Source organism: Electrophorus electricus, chromosome 4 (assembly GCF_041902795.1).
Source record: "Electrophorus electricus isolate QZ-2024a chromosome 4, ASM4190279v1, whole genome shotgun sequence".
Taxonomy (NCBI): Eukaryota; Metazoa; Chordata; class Actinopteri; order Gymnotiformes; family Gymnotidae; genus Electrophorus; species Electrophorus electricus.
Genome location: NC_137500.1, coordinates 2,170,001 through 2,180,000, shown reverse-complemented (window position 1 = coordinate 2,180,000; position 10,000 = coordinate 2,170,001). Strand labels below are relative to the sequence as shown.

At 46.1% G+C, this 10,000-nt stretch overlaps 1 protein-coding gene across 1 annotated transcript in view; it reads left to right on the top strand.

Moving 5' to 3' along the window:
• Nucleotides 1-10,000, top strand: part of LOC113591282 (RNA-binding motif, single-stranded-interacting protein 3-like) — a 147,519-nt gene that overhangs the window by 45,027 nt on the left and 92,492 nt on the right. The window lies entirely within an intron of this gene.

Genomic DNA, 10,000 nt, shown 5'->3' with positions numbered 1-10,000 from the left:
ACGTAGGAATGATACGATGGCAGGTGTTGACTGAACACACTTAGGAGTGATACGATGGCAGGTGTTGACTGAACACACTTAGGAGTGATACGATGGCAGGTGTTGACTGAACACACTTAGGAGTGATACGGTGGCAGGTGTTGACTGAACACACACGTAGGAATGATACGATGGCAGGTGTTGACTGAACACACTTAGGAGTGATACGATGGCAGGTGTTGACTGAACACACTTAGGAGTGATACGACAGCAGGTGTTGACTGAACACACTTAGGAGTGATATGATGGCAGGTGTTGACTGAACACACACGTAGGAATGATACGACAGCAGGTGTTGACTGAACACACACGTAGGAATGATACGACAGCAGGTGTTGACTGAACACACACGTAGGAATGATACGATGGCAGGTGTTGACTGAACACACTTAGGAGTGATACGATGGCAGGTGTTGACTGAACACACTTAGGAGTGATACGACAGCAGGTGTTGACTGAACACACTTAGGAGTGATGTGATAGCAGGTGTTGACTGAACACACACGTAGGAATGATACGATGGCAGGTGTTGACTGAACACACTTAGGAGTGATATGATGGCAGGTGTTGACTGAACACACACGTAGGAATGATACGATGGCAGGTGTTGACTGAACACACTTAGGAGTGATACGACAGCAGGTGTTGACTGAACACACACGTAGGAATGATACGACAGCAGGTGTTGACTGAACACACGTAGGAATGATACGACAGCAGGTGTTGACTGAACACACTTAGGAGTAATATGATGGCAGGTGTTGACTGAACACACTTAGGAGTGATACGATGGCAGGTGTTGACTGAACACACACGTAGGAGTGATACGACAGCAGGTGTTGACTGAACACACTTAGGAGTGATATGATGGCAGGTGTTGACTGAACACACCCAGGAGTGATACGATGGCAGGTGTTGACTGAACACACATGTACGAGTGATACGACAGCAGGTGTTGACTGATCACACACTTATGAATGATACCACGGCAGGCATCGCAAAGGCTGGAGGCTTAGTGCCCATTTCCACGCAGGCCAAACCAAGTGAGACCACTGGCATCTCGTTACTTAAAACCCAACGAACTCAAGTTGATATGATTTCATGTAAATCGCTTGATTGTTTGGTATGTCACGTTGGGGTTGTGAGGTGAGTTAGTCTGTTTATGACACCCAGCTAATGTGTGGCTCAATAATCAGCCAGGTGTCTGTTAGCCGGATACCGTGCTAGCTGTCAGCTTAGCATCAGACTGCTAACTCTGTAATACCTTACGCGTTTGCCCTCATGTGACGCTTTGATATTTCATTTGCACTGACTATAATTGTGCATTTACACCATATTAATCACTTAAAAATGTATTATCTGTTTACCTGTAGATGATATCGTATATCAGATTGTATCGTACCATCATCATCATCGACTGCTCAGCCGACCGTGCTGTGTCCACGTTAGCTGAAACGTTCAAGCCTGGTGTTCAGTACGCTCCACTACCCCGACACAAAGTGCGTTAGATAGTGTTCAGTGTGATGCTCCACTACCCCTACACCAAGCGCGTTAGATAGTGTTCAGTATGATGCTCCACTACCCCTACACCAAGCGTGTTAGTGTTCAGTATGATGCTCCACTACCCCTACACCAAGCGCGTTAGTTGGTGTTCAGTATGACGCTCCACTACTCCTACACCAAGCGCGTTAGATAGTGTTCAGTATGACGCTCCACTACCCCTACACCAAGCGTGTTAGTGTTCAGTATGATGCTCCACTACCCCTACACCAAGCGCGTTAGTTGGTGTTCAGTATGACGCTCCACTACCCCTACACCAAGCGCGTTAGATAGTGTTCAGTATGACGCTCCACTACCCCTACACCAAGCGTGTTAGTGTTAGTGTTCAGTATGACGCTCCACTACCCCTACACCAAGCGCGTTAGATAGTGTTCAGTATGACGCTCCACTACCCCTACACCAAGCGTGTTAGTGTTAGTGTTCAGTATGACGCTCCACTACCCCTACACCAAGCGCGTTAGATAGTGTTCAGTATGACGCTCCACTACCCCTACACCAAGCGTGTTAGTGTTCAGTATGACGCTCCACTACCCCTACACCAAGCGCATTAGCTGGTGTTCAGTATGATGCTCCACTACCCCTACACCAAGCGTGTTAGATAGTGTTCAGTATGATGCTCCACTACCGCAACACCAAGCGCGTTAGATAGTGTTCAGTATGACGCTCCACTACCCCTACACCAAGCGCGTTAGATAGTGTTCAGTATGATGCTCCACCACCCCTACACCAAGCGTGTTAGATAGTGTTCAGTATGATGCTCCACTACCCCTACACCAAGCGCGTTAGATAGTGTTCAGTGTGATGCTCCACTACCCCTACACCAAACGCGTTAGATAGTGTTCAGTATGATGCTCCACTACCCCTACACCAAGCGAGTTAGATAGTGTTCAGTATGATGCTCCACTACCCCTACACCAAGCGTGTTAGATAGTGTTCAGTATGATGCTCCACTACCCCTACACCAAGCGCGTTAGATAGTGTTCAGTATGATGCTCCACTACCCCTACACCAAGCGCGTTAGATAGTGTTCAGTGTGATGCTCCACTACCCCTACACCAAGCGCGTTAGATAGTGTTCAGTATGATGCTCCACTACCACTACACCAAGCGAGTTAGATAGTGTTCAGTATGATGCTCCACTACCCCTACACCAAGCGTGTTAGATAGTGTTCAGTATGATGCTCCACTACCCCTACACCAAGCGTGTTAGATAGTGTTCAGTATGATGCTCCACTACCCCTACACCAAGCGTGTTAGATTGTGTTCAGTATGCTGTGCCTCCCAGTCCGTGTCGCTGCCCCTCCTCAACAAAACCGTCCTTATGGTGAGGTCAGGAGCCTCCTGGTTAGATCCCATCAGGCTGTGTGGGAAGGCCCCAGCGTTTCAGAATACGCACCCAAAGCCAGCCAACATGTGTTAGGAATATTATCGCATCAGCATGGACGAGCCGGAATGCCAGTCACACTCCAGAAAAGCTCTTTTATTCAAATACTCACACGGACGAAGCGGAAACGGGAGCTCGAGGTGAAAGTGAAATGAGCAGGTGCTACTGTGTTTCCCGTTTCAGGTAATGAGTGTGTTGCCGATGAGCACCTAACGGAAGGAGGCCGTATTTCCTCAGCATTGGTGATGGTGACACTTCTAAATCACGACCGCACAAAACAGTTCAAAGATTAAACGTAATGTGTGCAGGAGCTCACGGCACCGTGTGGCTCCTCTCTGTGCTCCCCTCTGTTGCACAAACCAGTCCACAGCCACGATAGTCTGGGATAGTCAGTTCCCACCTGTAACCCGCAATGTTAACTTGGCTGTCCACTTTCCATAACTCAACAGGAGTTCTTAAACCAGACAGACATATGGCTGGTTAAGGCAGACAGACAAGAGACTCTACACCTTACAGCAGTGCTTGAAAGTATGTGAACCCTTTATATTTATGCATAAATTTGACCTGAAACTTCATCAGATTGTCACACGTCCTAAATGTAGAGAAAGAGAACCAAATCAAACAAATAAGACCAAAATATTATACTCATTTATTTATTGAGGAAAATGATCCAATATTACACATCTGTGAGTATCAAATGTTTATGAACCTTTAGGAGTAGCAGGTGATTTGTAGATGATATTTGAGTGAGGACTTGTCAGTCAATAGGACAATAGTCAGGCGTGACTAAATGCCCCTCCGTGGTGTTTCTCTCTAAACGCCCCTCCGTGGTGTTCTCCCTCCGTGGTGTTTGTCTCTAAACGCCCTTCCATGGTGTTTCTCCCTCCATGGTCTTTCTCTCTAAACACCCCTCCGTGGTGTTTCTCTCTAAACGCCCCTCCGTGGTGTTTCTCCTTCCGTGGTGTTTCTCTCTAAACGCCCCTCCGTGGTGTTTGTCTCTAAACGCCCCTCCGTGGTGTTTCTCCCTCTGTGGTGTTTCTCTCTAAACGCCCCTCCGTGGTGTTTCTCCCTCCGTGGTGTTTCTCTCTAAACACCCCTCCGTGGTGTTTCTCCCTCCATGGTGTTTCTCTCTAAACGCCCCTCCGTGGTGTTTCTCCCTCCGTGGTGTTTCTCTCTAAACGCCCCTCCGTGGTGTTTGTCTCTAAACGCCCCTCCGTGGTGTTTCTCCCTCTGTGGTGTTTCTCTCTAAACGCCCCTCCGTGGTGTTTCTCCCTCTGTGGTGTTTCTCTCTAAACGCCCCTCCGTGGTGTTTCTCCCTCTGTGGTGTTTCTCTCTAAACGCCCCTCCGTGGTGTTTCTCCCTCTGTGGTGTTTCTCTCTAAACGCCCCTCCGTGGTGTTTCTCCCTCCGTGGTGTTTCTCTCTAAACGCCCCTCCGTGGTGTTTCTCCCTCCGTGGTGTTTCTCTCTAAACGCCCCTCCGTGGTGTTTCTCCCTCTGTGGTGTTTCTCTCTAAACGCCCCTCCGTGGTGTTTCTCCCTCCGTGGTGTTTGTCTCTAAACGCCCCTCCGTGGTGTGTCTCCCTCCGTGGTGTTTGTGCACTGCACTTCTCTCTGCCCTGCCTGCACTTTGCTATCTAACTACGGAGCTCGTTAAGAGAGCTGCAGATTAAAGGTCCTCGCACGATGGTGCTCACTGTCACGTACTTACAGCCCTCTTACAATGCCTGTCCTGGCACCCTTAGTACAATATTAACAATAAAATAATTTAGTAATCATTTAAGAAGAAGAAGAATCATTTACTCTCCACCATAAAAAACAAAGCTGAACAAAATAACTAAAACTGAGACATTAAAAATGGTGAAATGTCAAACTCCCTCTGTCTGTACCTCTACCTTTTCCTCTCTCTCTCTCTCTCTCTTTCCATGTTTCTCTCTCTCTTTCTCTCTTGCTCAGTCTCTCTAATTTACATTAACATTTATGGCATTTAGCAGACACTTATCCAGTGACTTACAAAAGTGCTTTGGTTGTCTACTCAGAGTATCCTAGCTAGCACAGTATTTTTATAAGTCCAAAAATACCCTCCATCAAAGAACCAAGCATGAGTGCGGACAATGAGAGAATGAGATTATTTGTGTACAGATTTATTTGCATGTCTTGACTTGACTTGACAGTAATTGCTCTTGAATTGTGCAGTATTCTGTAGTATAACACAATGCTGTAGACTACCACACAATTCAAGCGTGATGGAATTGAGAGGCCTGCAAATGCAAAATCATTGTACCAAAATACAAAAGTGCCTGATGAAGTTTAATCCAAGATCATTCCAAAGAGTTCATTCCATCAACTGGGTGCCGGGCCAGAAGAGCCTTGATGCTCCACTTCCATGAATGTACAACCCTGGATGGTCCTGATGTTTCACGGGCTCAGGGTGCAGATCAGGGTTTGAGCTTCAGAGTTTTAGACGTCATACATCAGTGATGTGAACCTGGTCCTAGACTGACATAGGTAGGTTCAGGAGTGCTGAAGATCTCCCGTGCCGCACCGTTCTGGGTCAGCTGTGAGGGTCTGATGACGCGCCCAGGAAAATCCATCAGGAGCCGCGGAGGTCACGCCTGGAGATGACGAGAGACCGCACGAGCACTTGGGTGACCTCTCTGGAGAGTGCTGAAGGGGAGAAACCTTCATGACTGAATCGAATCGCTGTCTTGCCTTTTCTCTCTCTCCTTCTCCTCTCTCTCTCCCTCTCTCCCTTTCTCTCATTCTATTTCTCCTTCTCTATCTCTCTTTCTCTCCGGGGTTTCTAAGCCATAAAGGGCAGCAGATTGGATTACTTTATGTGTTTGGCTTGGGCTCATTAATGCTGTAGAAACACGCTGCGCTAACTACAGTAGACAGGAGGGACAGACGAAGAGGAAGATGATGAAGGTGAAGAGGAGGATGGGTGAATCTGTGTGTTTTAGTCATATGTGAGTCGTATGTGTAACAGAGTGTTGAGTGGAGAGCCCAGTCAATGGGGAGACATAATCAGCTCTGATAGCAGGACCTGCTGTACTGGACACTTGGACTGTGCTTTACTGATTTACTGACGTTTGATTGGATGAAGAGAGTAGCACTGTTGCATGATGGCATACAATCACACACATACTCATGCACACACACACATGTACACAAACAGAAAAACATTTATGTTGCAATTAAACGCATCTGTCTTAAGAGATGAAATTGTATCTTTGTTTGATGTCTGTATAAGTGACGTAATCCTTTTGTATGTTAAGCATTTATAGCAATTATAGCATTTTATGATCATGAGCATTTGTCATCAAAATGGTTAATCCCTTTATACTTTAATACGTGCTGAAGACGCACTTGGCTCAGGACGCTAGAGAGGCTTCTCACCAACACACTCTGCAGATGTCAGGTTAATGGGAGTGAATTCGATAGCGGGTAAAGAATGGAGAATGGTCCTTCTGACATGCTGAGGTTGATGGGAGAACAGGGGCTGTGAGCTCAGTACAACTGTTATATGTGTGTTGTAAATTATATATCTGTACCATAAGTAAATAGTGTGGTAGTGAACTAGGAGATTTAAAGTGCTGCAGTAACTGCAGAAATGCACTGACACACTATAAATCGCAGATGCTGTAAAATATTTCAATCTGTATTTGAATTTGAAGGGTAAAGTACTTTAAACATTGCTCTGAGTAAAACACTGACTGGGACATATGCACTGAATGAATCTCCAGTAAGCACGGCTCTGTAGCAGAGTGATTTAATGTCAATAGCGTCCTCTCTACAGTGTGTGTGTGTTTACGCTGAGCTGATCTCTACTTCATGCTGTCTGACTCCACACTCGGCAGGGTCGGGGGGGGAACCCCAGCATCTCTCTGCACTTTCATACTGTACTTCCTGGAAACTGTGTGGCTCTTGGAGTGCCCCGCTGGGCACCATTCTGGCTCTGTGACTGAGGCAACCAGGAGCAGCAGGGGAAGGGGAGGAGGGGCGTTTCCATGGCCGTTAACATCAGCGGAGGGGAGCTAGCATGGAGGGGAGCCCCTGGCTGTGGGCGGGGTGAAATACGACCCGCACGCTGCCGCTCCTGCTCACGGATCAACTATAATTGCCTGTTCCACTATCTCACCCCCACTGGCTAATATAATGCCATGACTCAAGAAGAAGGATTTTACAGGAGAAGCTTTTCCACGGGTGAGAGATGCTCCCACTGGAGTTCTCCAGAGGAAAGAGAAAGATGGTGTGTGTGTGTGTGTGTGTGTGTGTGTGTGTGTTTGAGTGTGTGTGTGTGTGTGTGTGTGTGTTTGAGTGTGTGTGTGTGTGTGTGTTTGAGTGTGTGTGTGTGTGTGTGTGTGTTTGAGTGTGTGTGTGTGTGTGTGTATGTTTGAGTGTGTGTGTGTGTGTGTCTGTGTGTGTCTGTGTGTGTGTGTGTGTGTGTGTTTGAGTGTGTGTCTGTGTCTGTGTGTGTGTGTGTGTGTGTGTGTGTGTCTGTGTGTGTGTGTGTGTGTGTGTTTGAGTGTGTGTCTGTGTCTGTGTGTGTGTGTGTGTGTGTGTGTGTGTATGTTTGAGTGTGTGTGTGTGTGTGTGTGTGTGTTTGAGTGTGTGTGTGTGTGTATGTTTGAGTGTGTGTGTGTGTGTGTATGTGTGTGTGTGTGTGTTAGTGTGTGTGTGTGTGTGTTTGAGTGTGTGTGTTTGAGTGTGTGTGTGTGTGTGTCTATGTGTGTGTGTGTGTGTGTGTGTGTGTGTGTGTGTGTTTGAGTGTGTGTGTGTGTGTGTGTGTATGTGTGTGTGCGTATGTGTGGGGGAAATTACCAAGCTTTGTCACTCACTGTCTTATGTTTGGTTAGTGTGTTTGGTACGACCGTCTTATGTTTGGTTAGTGTGTTCAGTACGACCGTCTTATGTTTGGTTAGTGTGTTCAGTACGAGCATCTTGTGTTTGGTTAGTGTGTTCAGTACGAGCGTCTTATGTTTGGTTAGTGTGTTCAGTACGACTGTCTTATGTTTGGTTAGTGTGTTCGGTACGACCACCTTATGTTTGATTAGTATGTTTAGTATGACCGCCTTATGTTTGGTTAGTGTGTTTAGTACGACCACCTTATGTTTGGTTAGTGTGTTCAGTACGACCGCCTTATGTTCTATTAGTGTGTTCAGTACAACCGCCGTATGTTTGGTTAGTGTGTTCAGTACGACCGTCTTATGTTTGGTTAGTGTGTTCAGTACGACCGCCTTATGTTTGGTTAGTGTGTTCAGTACGAGCGTCTTGTGTTTGGTTAGTGTGTTCAGTACGAGCGTCTTATGTTTGGTTAGTGTGTTCAGTACGACTGTCTTATGTTTGATTAGTGTGTTTAGTACGACCGCCTTATGTTTGGTTAGTGTGTTTAGTACGACCGCCTTATGTTTGGTTAGTGTGTTCAGTACGACCGCCTTATGTTCTATTAGTGTGTTCAGTACAACCGCCTTATGTTTGGTTAGTGTGTTCAGTACGAGCGTCTTGTGTTTGGTTAGTGTGTTCAGTACGAGCGTCTTATGTTTGGTTAGTGTGTTCAGTACGACTGTCTTATGTTCTATTAGTGTGTTCAGTACAACCGCCTTATGTTTGGTTAGTGTGTTCAGTACGACCGTCTTATGTTTGGTTAGTGTGTTTAGTACGACCGCCTTATGTTTGGTTAGTGTGTTTAGTACGAGCGTCTTATGTTACTGTACGTCAATGTTACTCTTAGTCTAGTGTTGACTGGGCTGTTTTTAGTGGCAAGCTGTTGGTTTCTTTGTCCAGTTGTCATGCAGGAGTCGCATGAGTTTTGTGGAGACGTTGTCGGCACAGTGAAGGACGCGTGGACAGAGCGTCCTGGGTGTGCTTTTATGCTCTCTCTCTCTCTCTCTCTCTCTCTCTCTCTCTCTCACACACATACACACACACTTCATTATTCTCACCCTCCTGCATCTTTACACAGTCTCCAATAGTTCACTCCTCTGGGATTAATTTTGCTTTTGCTGACAATAAACCAATAAACAATAACAAGTAAATAAAAACACAGATACAGTGCTGGTGTCACACTGGGCTTTCCAACAGGTTCCTTAAATCAGACAGGAAGTTGTATGTCTGATGAACCTATTATTCTGGACTCATCCGCAATGACATTTGTTGTCAGTCACATAGTGTCTCGAGTAATCGATCAGGTGACATGTCATGTGATCTCTCTGGTCAACAGTTGTGTGGTGTGTCAGGTGATGTCAGGTGGGGTTAGTGATGTGATGGCATGTGATTAGTCAGGTGGCATGTCAGGGCTCTCTTTCTGCAGTGTTAATAATCCACTAATCTCCATCAGTACTCAGGGTTTGTCTTATCTCTAATTACCGAGTGTACACTAACCCCAGTGCCTTTAACGCTGTGTGTGTGCGGACGCAAGCCTGCACCTTTCATTCCAGCAGGACATTTTAATTAACACCAATATGGCCCTTTTCCCCTGATGCATGTCTGTGAAAGGAGAACTAGAGAGAGAGAGAGAGAAAGAGAGAGAGAGAGGGGGGGAGAGAGAGAGAGAGAGAGAGTAAGAGGAAGAGAGAGAGAAAGAGAGAGTGGAAGAGAGAGATGTTTACTTATTACAGTATCTTGTTAATGTCTTACTTGTGAAAGTTACATTAAATGTGTTATCTGTTATTATGGGTGTTTTTTAAATTGTTTTATTATTATTACTGTTGGTGGTGTTAGTAGTGCTATTGGTATTATTATTATTATTATTGTTATTATTATATGAAGTAAAAATGTAAAGATTTTCAGTGCATTAGCAATATTGTGTTTTGTGCAGTCATACCAATAAACCCAGAGAGAGACAGAGAGCGAGAGCAGCCCTGTGTCTGCCCTGGGTCTGAGTGAGATTATTTTGTGTAAGGGGAGGTTAGTATGTGGCCCCTGTGTGATTGGAGCCCAAGCACAGGCTGACTGAGGCCTGGGTCAGCCAGTGTCCAGCGGATGGACAGAGCTGTCTGCTACAGCTGGCCCACCAAACA